Below are 15416 nucleotides of genomic sequence, written 5' to 3'. Positions count from 1 at the left end.
TTCTGCACTCAGCTAAAAAGACTGGGGAGGAACAAAGCACTTGCAAACCTTTTGCTGAAAGCCAGCACTCTCACAGTTGTGGTAAACCATACTGTGACTTATCGAGGCATGTGAACCAGACCACTATTATATCTCCCTCCCTGAGCACAACACAGCCAAAGGGAGCTGTGTGGACAAAAAACCCTCAAAAAAAACCCAACTTGAATATTTGTGGAACAAAAAAAAGTGGCCATTTTTTATTGCAAAGAGGAAGAAGAAACACTTGAGTTTGTTGAAGGCACCCATGCTGGAATCTGCCAGTTGGTTAGCTTGGCTCTAGTTCAGCAGCATCCACAGTGTTCAGCTGCTGCCTCGATTGCCTCTGTTCTTCCACTGAGCGTTTAACCTCTCTGCTTCTGCAGCAGATGGGCTGAAATCTCTGTAGGGAGCGTGTGTGATATTTACGGCCAGATTAGCTAGAATATAAGAACAGCCCAATTCATATGAGATAATCGATGGGTACCAGCAGATGTCATAGCAGCACAGTAATTAGAAATGGAAAACTACTGACGCAACTTTAGTTATTGTGGGGAGAGGCAAATTAGAAAACCCGAAGCTTAAGGGCATTCTGTTTATTTACCAGAGACTTGACAACTGTATGTCATACAATTGATGCGCCCTCCCTATACAAGAGTTCGCTGGTGACTAATTTTATCTGTGGCTGTAGATCTCTTTGGTTGTCAGGTAAGTACTTCTCTTCATGTCAGATAGTTTTAAGGGGGAGCAAGAAACACTCAGGGCCTGGGGCTCATGAGTCTTTGTGCCTTTGTGTCTTTGACATGGAAACTCTGTCCTTACACACCAGAAGCACAACTGTTCATAAGAAGAACCCTGGAGGAGCAGGTCAGTAGTCCACCCAGACCAACATCTTATCTCACAGTGACCAGACAGATACCTATGGGAAGCCAGACACCAGAGAGTTGGAATGCAACTGGGCAGAGTGTCTCCAGTTGTGAAGGTAGAACAAAGCCATAGCCTTTGTGGAAAATGGAGAGGAGAGAGCTCACTGCACATAGTTCGGCGCTCTCTCCCGCAACCAGTTTGGAGCTGCAGAGGAAGATACTGTTTTTTCACTGGTGCAGAAGCGATTAAGGTCTTAGGTCCCCATACGATGGAGCCTGCGCTTAAAGCAAACTTTGGCAAAGACCTACTTGCAGCGAGCCTGCCAAACTGACAGCCAATCAAAATATGTCATGGAAATACCATCCAGCAACCCATGACATTGGTAGCACTAGGAAGCGGGTAGCGCTGTGGTCTAAACCACTGAGCCTCTTGGGCTTGCTGATCAGAAGGTTGGCGGTTCGAATCTGCACGATGGAGTGAGCTCCCGTTGCTCTGACCCAGCTCCTGCCAACCTAGCAGTTCAAAAGCACGCCAGTGCAAGTAGATAAATAGGTACCACTGCAGCGGGAAGGTAAACGGCGTTTCCGTGAGCTCTGGCTTCCATCCTGGTGTTCCATTGCGCCAGAAGCAGTTTAGTCCTGCTGGCCCCATGACCCGCAAAGCTGCCTGTGGACAAACACGAGCTCCCTCGGCCTGAAAAGTGAGGTGAGCGCCGCAACCCCATATCTGCCTTTGACTGGACTTAACCATCCAGGGGTCCTTTGCCTTTACCTTTTACCTGTCTGGGCTGTTCCACTAGCCTTTCCAAAGAGTTATCATACAGTAGAGGTCAGAATGAACCAAACTCCAATGTTACTGAGCTAAATGGCAGCATGACTTCTAGTTAGGCAGTAGCATTAACAGATTGTTTCTGGCCCAGAACAATTTGTTTTTGGGTGCAAGAAATGCTCTGGTTTTTTTCCTTAGTGATTTGGAAATTTCTCTGGATGTTCACCAAGGCAGTCAAAAGATCCCTGCCACTCCACTCTGTTTCTCTTGAAACATCTGGTCCTTGGAGATCTCAATTCAATTCAAAAAAGGCTGAGCAACACACTACTTGGGCCACAGCAGTACCAGGAGGCACCCCAAAGAAAAAAGGCAATTTTGAATGCCATTTCCTGCCATTTGTAAGCAAACTATTCATATTAACTTGGCATTCCCAGCAGAATACTTTTTTGGATTGCACAGTTCCTTTCAAGGCTGTTTCACTGATTTTCTATCCCCATCTGTTTGAATATAGAGCTGCCAAATGGTAATAGGTCAAGAGGCCATTCATTCTTCCCTGCCTCTGACTGTTTTGCCTTCCACCCACCAGCCCACCACTTAAAAAAAAATACAATTAATTCCTCAGTGTTTTCAAACAAGCCCAGCAGAGGTGCATTGTGAACCAGTGCCTGCAAAGTGAATTTATCGTGTGGGTGATTTAAGCAGTGGTGGGCAAGCTGTCACTCTCAGCCTAATTTCATGGGTGGAGTTGTGGGCCTTGGAAGAAGATAAGGAAGGGGGAAATGGGAGGGGGGGAGCCAAAATGGATGGAGCAATGGAAGGGAGAAAGTGGGAGCCCTCTCCAAGTAGCCAGTTCAGACCTCTGCAATAGTGACTGGTCCTTCCTTTGGGAAAGAGGGAGGAAGAGAAGGAGGGAAGGAGGGAAGGAGAAGACAGCAAGCAGAGATGGATGAATCTGTCCATTTTGGTTCCTCCCAACCTGTCATGCTTCCAATTTTAAATCCAGTCCTCCACAGTTCTGCAGCAATTTGCCCTTTTTTTGTAAAAACAAACAAACCATGCACAAATCCTTATGGAAATCCATCTGCCTTGTTGTGCCAATTTCTCCCAATAAACACATTTTTATCCGGAAAATATCTAGTATTTAGTGCCTAGTCACAATTAAGCAGGGGTGAGGTAGGGAAATAAGATAAAGGCTTTTTTCAAAGGTATATCAGTTGTTGCTGAAGTAACACAGCACCAAGAAGCATAAACACATGTTAAAGTGGAATGAAGGAAGAGACACCAGGTGATCTTTCTTGCTTTCTTTCTAATTTGGGAAAGGCTCAACATTTTGAGCGGTGAAAACTTAGAAGGAACGCTGCTTCAAAAATGTCAATACAATTAAGCTGGATATCATGGAAGAGTAAAGTGACAAGCTAGACAGGGGGTGTCAAATGCTGCCCCTATAAGCAAAAGGAAGAAAATAGGAGTTGGGTGGTTGTTGTTTTTTCATTTATGGTTTAAATGCTAGACAGTAAGGAAATATTAGTGAATGGCTATAAAAAGGTAAAGGGTAAAGGGACCGCTGTCCATTAGGTCCAGTCTTGGCCGACTCTTGGGTTGTGGCACTCATCTCGTTTTATTGGCCGAGATGAGCTTCCAGGTCATGTGGCCAACATGACTAAGCCACTTCTGGTGAACCAGAGCAGCTCACAGAAACACCGTTTACCTTCCCGCCTGATAAATTTAGTTGTTAACCTACTATTGTGCCTTTTTAATTATAGTAAAGGTTACTGGATCACTAGGAAAATTCAGGTGCAGACGGTACAATTTGTTTTGCAAGGAATCTTTATGCTAAATATTGGAAGATAGATTCTAAACCAGGCAACATAAAAGTAGGTGGCAAGTGGTAGGAACAAGCTAAGAAACACTGAGTAGATGTGAAGAAAACACATGGCATATAAAGAAATAGGATAACTTCTAGTTAACTCATATTCAGAGTAAACCAACTGAAATAAATGGACTTAAGGAATTCACATTAATTTAGATGCTCTTCTCTGACTTGATTGGCTATCACCCTTTTTAAGCAAATGGAATCCAGTAGTCCAATTTGCACAGATATTTAAATATTTTAGATGTTTAAGATATTTAGGGTACTTTAATAATACTTCTTATTCTTATTTTATTTATATGCAACCCATCTGTCTGGGTTGCCCCAGCCACTCTGGGGTGGAATCTACACACATTTAAAAAAACATTGTGTAAAAGCATTTAAAAAAATACATTGAATTTTCCACAAGGCTCACCACTGCCATCTAGTGTCACATTGTATATTGCACTTAAAACACACTTAAAATGTTTTATTGGTAGCTATATAGCTGAGTCCTGGGTGACTCCAAACAAAATATTAAAAGCACAATGAAACATGTACAAAAACTGTTGAAGATATTTAGGATTTTTAAACAAGAAGTTTTAATAAGATAGGTTTATATGCAGTCCTTTTTTTCTTAAAAAAAGTTTAGGGGTACTCTCATTTTGACTCAAGAAAATCACCATTTTATAGTTCAAATTTGGAAAAATAAATACAGTAAATGGACAAAAGTACAAAGATTCACAAAATGTTTAGGGGTATGAGTACCCCTGCGTACCCCAGAAAAAATGTATGTTTATATGTATGGCTATTTTTGTAAATTGATTAGCTCCCTCCTTTTCTGGTTAAAATAATGAACGGCTCCCCCGCCCCCAAAGAGAGAGAAATAACATTGATAGGCTAGAGACTGTCGCCATATACAGCAAAGGACCTTTTCATAAGGATTATTGATCATCATAGACAGCAGAAAGCAGGGGTGGCACATCCTATTTTGCTGCCTGAGGCAAAACAGGAAAGTGGTGTCCCGCCACCACTGCCCTGCAGCCGAAGACTCCCTTACTTGGGTTGTGCAGCAGCACCCATGAAGCAATGAGGATAGGTTCCGTCAAGATCTCATGCCACATATGAGCTCTCACGAGATTTTGGGGACAGCTAAGCAGAGATGAAATCTGTGGTCTATAATGATCCAAAATATTTAAACATGCACTATACACAGTGTCAGATTTATGTATAAGCCAAACAAGCTATAGCTTAGGGCCCCACAAAAAAAGTAAAGGGGGGAAAAACTGGATAAAAACAAAGATAAGATATAAGATAAAAAAACAAAAAATAATAATAATAAATAAAGCCTACATACAGCAACAGTGTTTTGTTTTGTGTTGTGTAGGCTCCTATGATGTAAGTAAAATACATATTTTGTTACATGCAAATGGCTTTAGATAGGTCTGGCCCTGCCATCTTGTGGCTGAAGCAAGCTCTGGCATTCATAAGGCAGTAAGAGCCAACTGTTTCTACTTACTCCCGAAAAACAGGAATGAAAAAAGCAATTTGCTGTTATACATGGCAGAACCTTAAGCCACAGATGAATGAAACAAAAGAACTTCTCAGATCATAAATATATGATAAGCTTTGTATTCAAATGCACCAGCTGACGAAACAACAAAGGATTGCCTTTTGGAATGTCGTCGCAGTCCAGGAAATGGAGTGCGAAGCATTGCAGTAAAATAGGCAATAGTCCCAAGTTTGTGCTTGGAGCAGCTAAAACAGGAGGAGGAAAGACAGGGGCTAGGGTAAGAATTTACGTAAATGCAGTTACATTTATTGATGTCTTTATTACATTTACACCCTCAACTTTCCACCATGTAGGTCAAAGCAATCAAAATGCCCACCCTCCATTTTCTCCTTACAACAGCCCTGTGAGATAAACCAGGCCAAGAGATAGTGAGTTTCATGGTTGCGTGGCGATTTCAGCCTAAGTCTCCTCAATCCTAGCCCAACACTGTAACCTCTACATGCCTCTGGCTCATGTTTAGGCTCAGTTTTTGGATGAGGGCTGACTTGGACCAGTTCACATAGAGTGGAAGCCCCCAGGCCCCTGCGATCACCTTAGAAGCCAGCATTAGCACAACCGGATGTCTTCATTTGCCCCAGCTGCAGTAAAACATGTCTCTCCCCTTTCAGTCCCTGCAGCTACAGCAGGCTCTGTAATTCTCTGCAAAGCGCATTGTTTTCCAAGACAGAAGGATGCCAACCAAGTCCCAAATGTGTTCAGTTGGGCTTCTGTTCTGGCAAGGTTTTTTTGTTTTGAGCAGGAACTCAGGGGAACTGAGTTCCCTTACCTTTTAAAAACTGAAATATTATTATTATTATTATTATTATTATTATTATTATTATTATTATTATTATTTTGTCTGGGGAGGACTGGAATGGTTATACACCCAATTCCTAAGCCAAAAATTCACCTATAAAGGTAAAGGTAAAGGTACCCCTACCCGTACGGGCCAGTCTTGCCAGACTCTGGGGTTGTGCGCCCATCTCACTCAAGAGGCCAGGGGCCAGCGCTGTCCAGAGACACTTCCGGGCCACGTGGCCAGCGTGACATCGCTGCTCTGGTGAGCCAGCGCAGCACACGGAAACGCCGTTTACCTTCCCGCTAGTAAGCGGTCCCTATTTATCTACTTGCACCCGAGGGTGCTTTCGAACTGCTAGGTTGGCAGGCGCTGGGACTGAACAACGGGAGCGCACCCCGCCGTGGGGATTCGAACCGCCGACCTTTCGATCGGCAAGCCCTAGGCGCTGAGGCTTTTACCCACAGCGCCACCCGCGTCCCCTAGCCAAAAATTCACCTATATCAGTAGTCAATAAAGTTGTGGCCATTTCTAATCCAGATTGTTGTCTGCTTGAGTTTATTAATCACATCTTACATTTAGCCTCTCTCTCTCTCTCTTTCTCTCTCTCTTTGTGTGTGTGTGTGTCACTGCAACTGGACCCACAATACACAAACTAACTTCATGGTGAGTTTCCCCTTTTTTCCAGAAAAAAACCTGTGTTCTAGTATGGTTTTGGATTACAGTCTTAAGGATCTGCCTAACTATCCACTATCAAAGTCAGTATCCTTAGCTTTTTCTTGGTGGGATGGAGGAAGCCCAGCTTAAGGATCACTTTCAGTGCAGTTAAAAACATATGGATGCTGTCTGGGGAATCTGCAAACCTCTTCAAATAGATAAGGAACACCCTCTAGTGGCACTTAAGAACTGAGCTGCGTGCACAAAATAGTTTCTGATAAAGAAGGCTGTTACTCAAAGTAAGTAGCCTTGCATAAACCATTTCCGCAAATATATTCAGCATATGAAGACCAAAAACATAGATAAACGCAGTACCATACCCTGAAAGAAAGCGCTACAGAAAAATGCCAGTTGCCATTTAAATTTTAAATCCACTTAGGAAACAGTGGCCTCTATTGGAAAAACAATGTAAGTAGTAGTAGCCTGGGATCTGCAAAACCTCTGCAAAAGGCATGTCAGCATCTCATCCATCAAACATCAGGAGGCAAAGCAGAGAGACACAACTTGTGGAAGTTATTGTTATTATTATTAAATGTATTTAATAAAAGAGGGAGCCCAGAGGGAAGAGGTTAGGGACCCCTGAGAAGGAGGACAGCTGCCCTTCACCCAGCTGGTGACCAGACCTTCTCACCAGGAGGAGGAGGAGGGAAGGGGGTGGGCAGGACACTCCCAGAATGCCTTGCAGCCCTGCCAGACCTTGGAGGCTCCATCATGGGAGACACCCCATGCTGCAGCAACACCAGCAACTCACCAGAAACCATTGTCCTGCTTCGACTCTTGCTCCTGAGGGTCATCAGAAGGGAGACGGAATCAGCTTGGATCAGTGGCCTAAAAATGAGGGACAGAGACATCCATCAGTGGGGAGGCAGGGACTAACCTTCACCACCCCAAGCCCAGGAGGGACTTCTTATGGTATAGGCATGCTTTTAACCACTTTATTTCATTCTAACTTTGTAGATTAAGTTTTAAAAGTTGTTCCTATAAGCCAGTTGAAGACTTCAGTTGTAAGCTTTGCCGAATAGAAGGCATCAGCCCTGATGATATGGAAGAGTTCAAGGCTTAATGACAGCAGAGCAACCAGGACAGAACCATGGCATCTGCATGTGTTTGTGTTGTGTGCGCACACACAGTGTAGGGCATAGCTGTCAACTTACAGATTTGAAAATAAGGGGCTAGCAGCCTCAAAAATAAGGGATCAGCAGCCAAAATAAGGGATTTTAGACAACCAGCTCCTTTCCTTTCCCCCATAACGGTCAATCAAAGGAGCCTCCAAAACAAATCCAAAAGCCCCCCACCAAGAGATCGCCGCCCGCCATTGTACTCAACCAGCTCCTTTCCTTTCCCCCCACCATGTGCCCCCGCTCCAAACAGACCTTTTCCCCGGCAAGGATGAGTGGGCCGTTGACGACGTATCCATCCGATTCCGAGCACAGGTATGTTCAACTTCTGAGCCCCTCCGAGCCAAAGGCAGAAAGCCTAGCCAGCAAGTGGTGGTTCCCACAGCGCAGCAACCCAGCAAAGGGGATGCAGCAAGGAAAACCACCGTCACCTCTCTGCTGGGAAGCGCTGAGCAAAGGCGAGTCCCCAGGCAACGCGGCAGATTTGATCGGCACAAGGCATGCAAGCTCCCCCCCCCCCAGTCGTTCTTAGGCTCCTTATTGGGTGAGCAATGCAGCCAAGCAACACAGTTGGAGCCTCCCTCCTCCCTGGCCGGCAGAGAGGGAGGGAGAGGAGCTGCTTCCTTTGAAACCCGGGGAATTTAAGGGACATCATCAATAAGGGACAGCAGCGGGACACGGCGCTGGGATAAGGGAGTTTCCTGCCAAATAAGGGACGGTTGACAGCTATGACAGTGTAGGGGTGCTACTTGCTGAAGGTACAACTGAAATATGAAGGGGAGAGGGGAACAATGGGGCTTAAAAGGGAGACCCCTGCCTTCTTTCAGAAGCATTTCAACTGCAGCCGCCGACCCTTTGGCTTCAGGAACGCTATGAGATCTTTCAGAAGCAGGGCGTTCAGGCCTAACACACAGACAGACAGACAGACAGACAGACAGACAGACAGACAGAGTGAGGGATTGTTGCTCACCCGCTCCACTTATCCTGAGGAGAACATCTAGGCGCCAGGCTTCAGAACCAGGCAAAAGGCCCAGCAAGTCAGAGAGACAAAGGCAGCTGGACCAAATCAGGCCCTTGAGCCCATCTAGCTCTGCCTGGCCAAAATGGTTCTCCAGGGTCCCAGGCAGGGAATCTTCCCCTGAGCCCTACCTGGAGATGCCGTTGAAGCTGGGACCTTCTGCATGTTCTGCCATGGAGCTACAAAGGCCCTTCTTTCAACCAAACAGGGTCTCTCTCTGAGAGTTGTGATCTGTGGTTTGTTGTATGAGAGCTCTAGCTACCCATGAAAGTTGGATGCTTCGACAGCTAAGGTTCTACTTTGTTTTAGGGATTGTGTTCTAAAACTGCTTGGTTCTCTTCATCTTTTCGAAAGCTGCCTGGCGACCTTGGCTTGGTCTAGCTCAGCCCTGTCTCCTCTTGCTAGACCACCAAATTCATCCCAGATGTACAATTTCACCAATTTCGCCGTCAGTCTTAAGGAACTAGAAAAAGGCACGGAAGAAGTGTTGGCTCCCACTGACTGTTGATTGAGGCCAGACATCAGACACATGGAGAATGGAGAAATTGATCTGGCTAGCAAAGAGAAAGAGAGACTAGGAGAGAAGCAGAGAGCTGCTCGTAAGGAAAGTGAAAAAGATGAAGCCGAATGGGGAACAAGATGGTTTAATCAGGGCACCAATCCATACCTTGGGACTCCTGACTGGTTATACTCAGGAGGGTACGTTGATAGAAACTTCTTTGACTGTCCAGATATATACAGTGGTACCTCGGGTTACATACGCTTCAGGTTACAGATGCTTCAGGTTACAGACTCCGCTAACCCAGAAATAGTGCTTCAGGTTAAGAACTTTGCTTCAGGATGAGAACAGAAATCATGCTCCAGTGGAGGCCCCATTAGCTAAAGTGGTGCTTCGGGTTAAGAACAGTTTCAGGTTAAATACGGACCTCCGGAACGAATTAAGTACTTAACCCAAGGTACCACTGTACTGAAATCTTGAATGCAGCTGCTCCTTTGCCCAGGAGTCTTTACTCCAGTGACTCTGGCCCCGCCATGACCAGAAACCATCCTTTTTCTAAAGCTAGATTTTAATGAAAATTATCAGTCATCAGTGAAGGAATTGTCACAATTTTGATTACCAAACTGTCTCCTCTCACTGGCAGCAGTGGTTTTCCAGGGCTTTTAGACTCCAGAGTCTTTCTGCCACAAAGCCACAACCCCTCCCCTTTTTGATTCCTATCTTATTAGAAAGGGGGGGTTTAAGTGGCAAAGCCAACTGCAGAGGACGAGCGCATGCCCCTCCACTCTGAGATGCCTGTGCCACGTATGTGTGTGTGTCTTGGCAGAAGAGGTTGTTTCTTTCCCGTGGCCACAGTCTTCTTCTTGCTGATGCACAGATGCAAAGGCCCCTCCTGGATGAGTTGGTGCTCCCTCAGGTCAAGGTTCTGCACAGCAGGGGCAGAAAAAGTCAGCATTTCACAGAGGGGAAGAGCAGGACAAGGCCAGGTGTTATGTACTGAGTTGAATAGGATCCAAACTGCAGCAGTCTGATTGGTCCTAAAACAATCGGCTTCAGAATGCAGCAGTCTGATTGGTCCTAGAACAATCGGCTTCAGAATGCAGCCGTCTGATTGGTCCTAGAACAATAGGCTTCAGAATGCAGCAGTCTGATTGGTCCTAGAACAATCGGCTTCAGAATGCAGCCGTCTGATTGGTCCTAGAACAATAGGCTTCAGAATGCAGCAGTCTGATTGGTCCTAGAACAATAGGATCCAGAATGCAGTAGTCTGATTGGTCCAGAGGAGCCACCCAAACCAACTCCAGGTGGAAGTGAAGTCGCAACCTGATTGGCCTATAGGAGAATCCTGGAATTAGCCAATCATGTGGCACCCATTGCGTAAATAATGTATATAAAGCAGACATTTTGGGGGAACTTCCATTCCTCACTACTATGAGCTGAAGAAAGAGCATGAAATCCACACTCGACTCCAAGTATATTTCAGGGATTGGAGGGGAGGACAAAGGGGAGGCCCTACCTGGAATTGCCTGGCCAGTGGGTGACCGTTTTTCCGCAGAGACCTGGCATCCAGGCGCTTTTGGTAGACGGCCGGTTGCTGCTGGTACTCTGCCTGCCTCAGCTCCTCCTTCACTCCTTCAAGGAACACCTTACACTCCTTGCATGCCAGGCAAAGGCACTGGTGCTCACAAATTGACTCTGAGCAAGGAAGGTGCAGAGAGAGCGAGAGAGAGGCATAGAGGCTGCCTGGAAAGTTGGTTTCATTTTATTAGCTTGAAACCCAACGCAGATCCCAGCACAAACTAGGAACAAGGCTGCATTGAAAAGCAAACAGGTCTGAAAGGCAGATGAGCAGCAGCAGCCCAGATGCATGAAGCAAAGGGATCCTTGTTTGCTGATAGGAAAGTGGGCTGCTGAACAACACCTATGCACTGCAGACACAGCCCCATGGGGCACTAATGCAAGCAGACGGGGTTGTATAAACACACGCCATCATCTCTCTCCTCACCATCACCCTCTTGGGCGCTGGCTTTCCCCAGTAAGGCAGGCTCAATGCAGCTCACAACCTCCCAAAGTTAGGAAGCATATCAACATGGAATCATGGAGAGACACAGCTCTCCTGTGACTCCCTCCCCACCACACAAATATACGGAGAAGGAGGAAGAGTGTGCTGGGTGATATTATTCAGCAGCAGAGGGTAACTGGCCAAGCGCTGCATCTTGCAGTCCAGGAAATTGGTCAGCCAGCGGCGGTGGCATTCAGAGCCAGCAGACAACAAAATGGAGACTTAACTGAGACTCGAATCGAACAGGAACTGAACTGAACCAAAATGGCTGTGTGACTGCTTTTATAGAGTCACACTCATCTGCTGGAAGTTACACCCACACCCACACACCCGGCTCTGTCCACTCTAGGAAGTAAAGCATGTTGTAACTGACTGCACTGATGTAACACATCCTACTACAGTGGTGCCCCGCAAGACGAACGCCTCGCAAGACGGAAAACCCGCTAGACGAAAGGGTTTTCCGTTTTGGAGGCGCTTCGCAAAATGAATTTCCCTATGGGGTTGCTTCGCAAGACGAAAAAATCTTGCGAGTCCCCACATTTTTTTTAGCTTTCCCTCCCCTTTTCCTAAGCCGCTAAACAGCTGATCCGCTGATAAGCCGCTTAACAGCTGATTGCTAGAAGCCGCTAGACCGCTGTAGCGCTAATCCGCTAAAGCTGTCAATGGGCTTGCTTCGCAAGTCGAAAAAACCGCTAGACGAAGAGAATCGCGGAACGGATTCTTTTCGTCTTGCGAGGCACCACTGTACAACAAACTGTGCAGTCGGTTAGGCTTAGAGGCAGCAATTGGCTGCCACCTCCACCCTCCCCTGCCCAAGGCAGTATAATCCTCATTCCTGGGGGGCATTGTGCTTGCGTTCCTGCCCTGCTGCTTGTGGCCCCCCCTGAAAACAGGCTGCAAGACTGGCTTGGGTCCCTTGGGCCTGATCCTGCTGCAGAGCTCTTTGGATGCTGTGCTCTGATTTTTGGCCTTTCTCCCTTTGCTCCTGACCCGCCCAGGAAGAAGCGGAGGGCTGGGCCAGCCACAGAATGGAGGGGAAGCAGGCTTACTGTGGATCTTGAGCGATTCTTGTAGGTTGGGGGAAAGGAGGGCCAGCTCCTCCTGTTCAAGGAGTTTCTATTTATACAACCATTGGTAAAACAGGACCACCAGACTATGCAGCGAGTGTCGGTGGGAGGCCTCCATCATAAACAGCTCTGTGCAAAGAGGGCAGAAGAAGAACATCAGGTTGAGGCCGAATCCCAGCAGGGTCTGGAAAAGAGGCAGCTAAAGTGGGTTGTTCTTTCAAAAAAGACTTGGGCTCTGCCTTACAAGGAGAGAAGGATCCTGCTCTCTTCCTGAACTGGGAGCAAAGCCCAGAGTGGCCACTGGTGGGGCGTCAAGCAGCTGCCTTGTCCAGTCAGACCACTGGTCCACCTGGCCCAAAGTGACCTCCATGGCAGGTGGCTCTCCAGTGCCTCAAGCGAGAGTCTCTCCTTCCCAGGCCTTCTTGGAGATGCTATTGCACTTGGGGTTCATGCAGGCAAGGCAAGTGCTCCACTGCTGAGCTATGGCCACTCGCCAGCCTAGACACCAGGAAGCATCCAATGGCTCTGCTGGTTTTAGGGTGGCGTGACTGGTGTGGCCGCACTGGGTGCCACACTGCAGGGGGTGCCCAAACAATGCTTTGGAACAGAGCACAAGAGGCGGCAGTGGGCTAGGGCGGGGGGAGTTGCACAGGGTGGCACTGGAATTTGATAGTCCAAAGTCCACCACTGCCATTCTGGGTCTTGTTTGGAGAAGAATTCTCTCCTGGCCATTTTCGAGAACTCAAAAGTTCCAGGCTACCCTTGGGAGAAGGAAGGAGATTATGGCTCTTCTGTGGAAGAAGGGAGAAGCAGGGGTCTCAAGTCTGTGCTATAGGTCTCCAGCCCTTGATTTGGGGGCTCTCTTGGGCTTCAGCAGTTTAACAGGAGAAGAATGAAGACATGTATTTCCCTCCATTGCATCACTGATAGCTGAACACTTTCAGTTGGGGGGGGGGGTATTTATGTATGCTACTACTGCAGCCTGTGTTTCATTAGCCCAGAAATGGAAGACAAGTAAGGTCCCTACTAAAAGTGATGGAATATGTGCAGCTTGCAGACTTAACATATAGAAAAAGAGAACAAGAACATATGTTTAAAAAAGATTGGAAAATGTTTATTGAATATATGGGTGAAAATTGTGTACGTTTCAAAACGTTGGCAACATTAAGATAAATTCAACAGTGTAAATCAGTTTTCATGGATGTAACAATGGAATACTGAATGGTTTAGTTTAAGCACAATATGTAGGTATTTATGGTATGTGAAATGAACCATGGAAAGAGAAGAAGGGAAGTCATTGATATTTTAAGGTTGTTTAAATGAATATCTTAAAATGTAAAACAGAAAAACTTAATAAAAATTGTACCAGAAAATAACCAAATAACCAAGGAGCATCTTTAAAAACTAGGCATGTGGCGGGTGCATTAATTTTCATGGTGCCTCCCCTCCTTCCCATGATTTTACCTTCTGCGAAACCAGCAGCACATTACGCAACAGGTCTGAAAATATCCAGAACAGAAGAAGTGATCTGATCTTCAACCGACTGGGCTTTCAACTGACCCAGGGATCCTTTCAAACAACTCACCTGGCCTCCTAGGAAACAAAACATTCTGCAGGATTCCGCAGCTGGTTGTGAGGTCAGAGCCTGGCGAAGGACTGGAGCCAATGGGCTCTGGGCTCCAGGAACGCTCTCTCTGCCACGCCCAAGTCACCTGGGCAGCTGCCAAGTGTCTGGCCCAGCCCTGCATTTACCCCCAAAGCAGAAGGCTCAGGCAGCTGAAACCCCTTAGAGTTCCCCCCAATCTTCCCAACGTTGCACCCCTCTAGAGAATCGAAGGAAATAAGGCAGGCCATGACTGTGATCCAGTTTCTGGAACCTCCTTGAAACTCACCTGTTTGCCCAGGTGTGGCTGGATAGTGGGCCACCATTTGCTCATGGTGTAGTCTAGGTTCCAGGGGGGTGAATGTTCTTTTAAAAAAATGAGATGGGGGATTCATTCACCTTCTCTCTCCAGGTGCTCACCCACATCTGCCACCTCTAGGCATCTTTTTAAAAACATGTTTGTGCACCTAGAGGCCTTTCTTGGTGCTTTATTGCATTATTACATGAAAACTCATTTTTTTCTCAGAGGAACTTGGTATATCCCTCTCCAAATGATCTTCACAATAACCCTGTGAGGTAGGCTAGGCTGAGAGCCCAAAACCTGGTCCAAGGTCGCCCAGGGAGATTTATAGCCAAGAGATTTGAACCCTGGACACCTGGGTCCTAGTCTGGACACTGCAGTACATTAACAACATGGATGGCTTTAAAGGAGGATCAGACTGAAGGAGAAAGCAAACAATGGCTACTAGCCATGGCTGCAATATTTGCCTTCACAATCAGAATGAGTAACGCTTTGGAACAGGGCTGGCCCAAAACATTTTGGCACCTGAGGTGAACCATGAATTGGCACCACCCACCCTCCCCAATTCGTGGAGTTGATGGTATGGAAGAAATTTGGCTTCGTCTGAAATAATAATAATAATAATAATAATAATAATAATAATAATAAAATTTTATACCCCACCCATCTGGCTGGGCTTCCCCAGCCACTCTGGGCGGCTTCCAACCAAATATTAAAATACAGTAATACATCAGACATTAAGCGCTTTCCTAAACAGGTCTGCCTTCAGATGTCTTCTAGAAGTTTGGTAGTTGTTCTCTTTGACATCTGGTGGGAGGGCATTCCACCGGGCGGGCACCACCACTGAGAAGGCCCTCTGCCTGGTTCCCTGTAACTTGGCTTCTCGCAGTGTGGGAACCGCCAGAAGGCCCTCGGCGCTGGACCTCAGTGGGTAGAACGATGGGGGTGGAGACGCTCCTTCAGATATACTGGACCGAGGCTATTTAATAATAATATGCTGCTTGCTTTTAATAGCAGGAGAGAAGCCTAGCAAAGGGAAAGTTTGTCTTCCTCCAGCCTCATGAGGAGCCTCTTCAGTGGGGCTGGTGAGTCTGGGCCTCACCCCCTAGGCCAGGTGGAAAGGGCCTTGCAGGGAGCGGCCTTCACTTCATTTTTTCTGACTCATGCCTCATGCTGGGGATTTG

At 46.6% G+C, this 15416-nt stretch overlaps 1 long non-coding RNA gene across 2 annotated transcripts; it reads right to left on the bottom strand.

Annotated features, from left to right (window-relative positions):
* Window positions 1-204: 204 nt before the first annotated feature.
* On the bottom strand, window positions 205-14119 carry LOC309353646. 2 transcript variants are annotated; one of them, XR_014161969.1, is made up of 4 exons: window positions 13793-14119; window positions 12311-12457; window positions 7316-7392; window positions 205-455 (listed from the first exon to the last, which is right to left on the bottom strand). It is a non-coding gene; the product is annotated as an uncharacterized lncRNA (long non-coding RNA). The 2 variants fall into 2 exon arrangements; XR_014161970.1 differs by lacking the exon at window positions 205-455 and adding an exon at window positions 5036-5257.
* Between the last annotated feature and the right edge of the window lie 1297 nt (window positions 14120-15416).

The sequence above is a fragment of the Podarcis melisellensis genome, assembly GCF_964234715.1.
Source record: "Podarcis melisellensis genome assembly, chromosome: 12".
Lineage (NCBI taxonomy): Eukaryota > Metazoa > Chordata > Lepidosauria > Squamata > Lacertidae > Podarcis > Podarcis melisellensis.
This window is presented reverse-complemented; position numbering and strand designations above follow the sequence as displayed.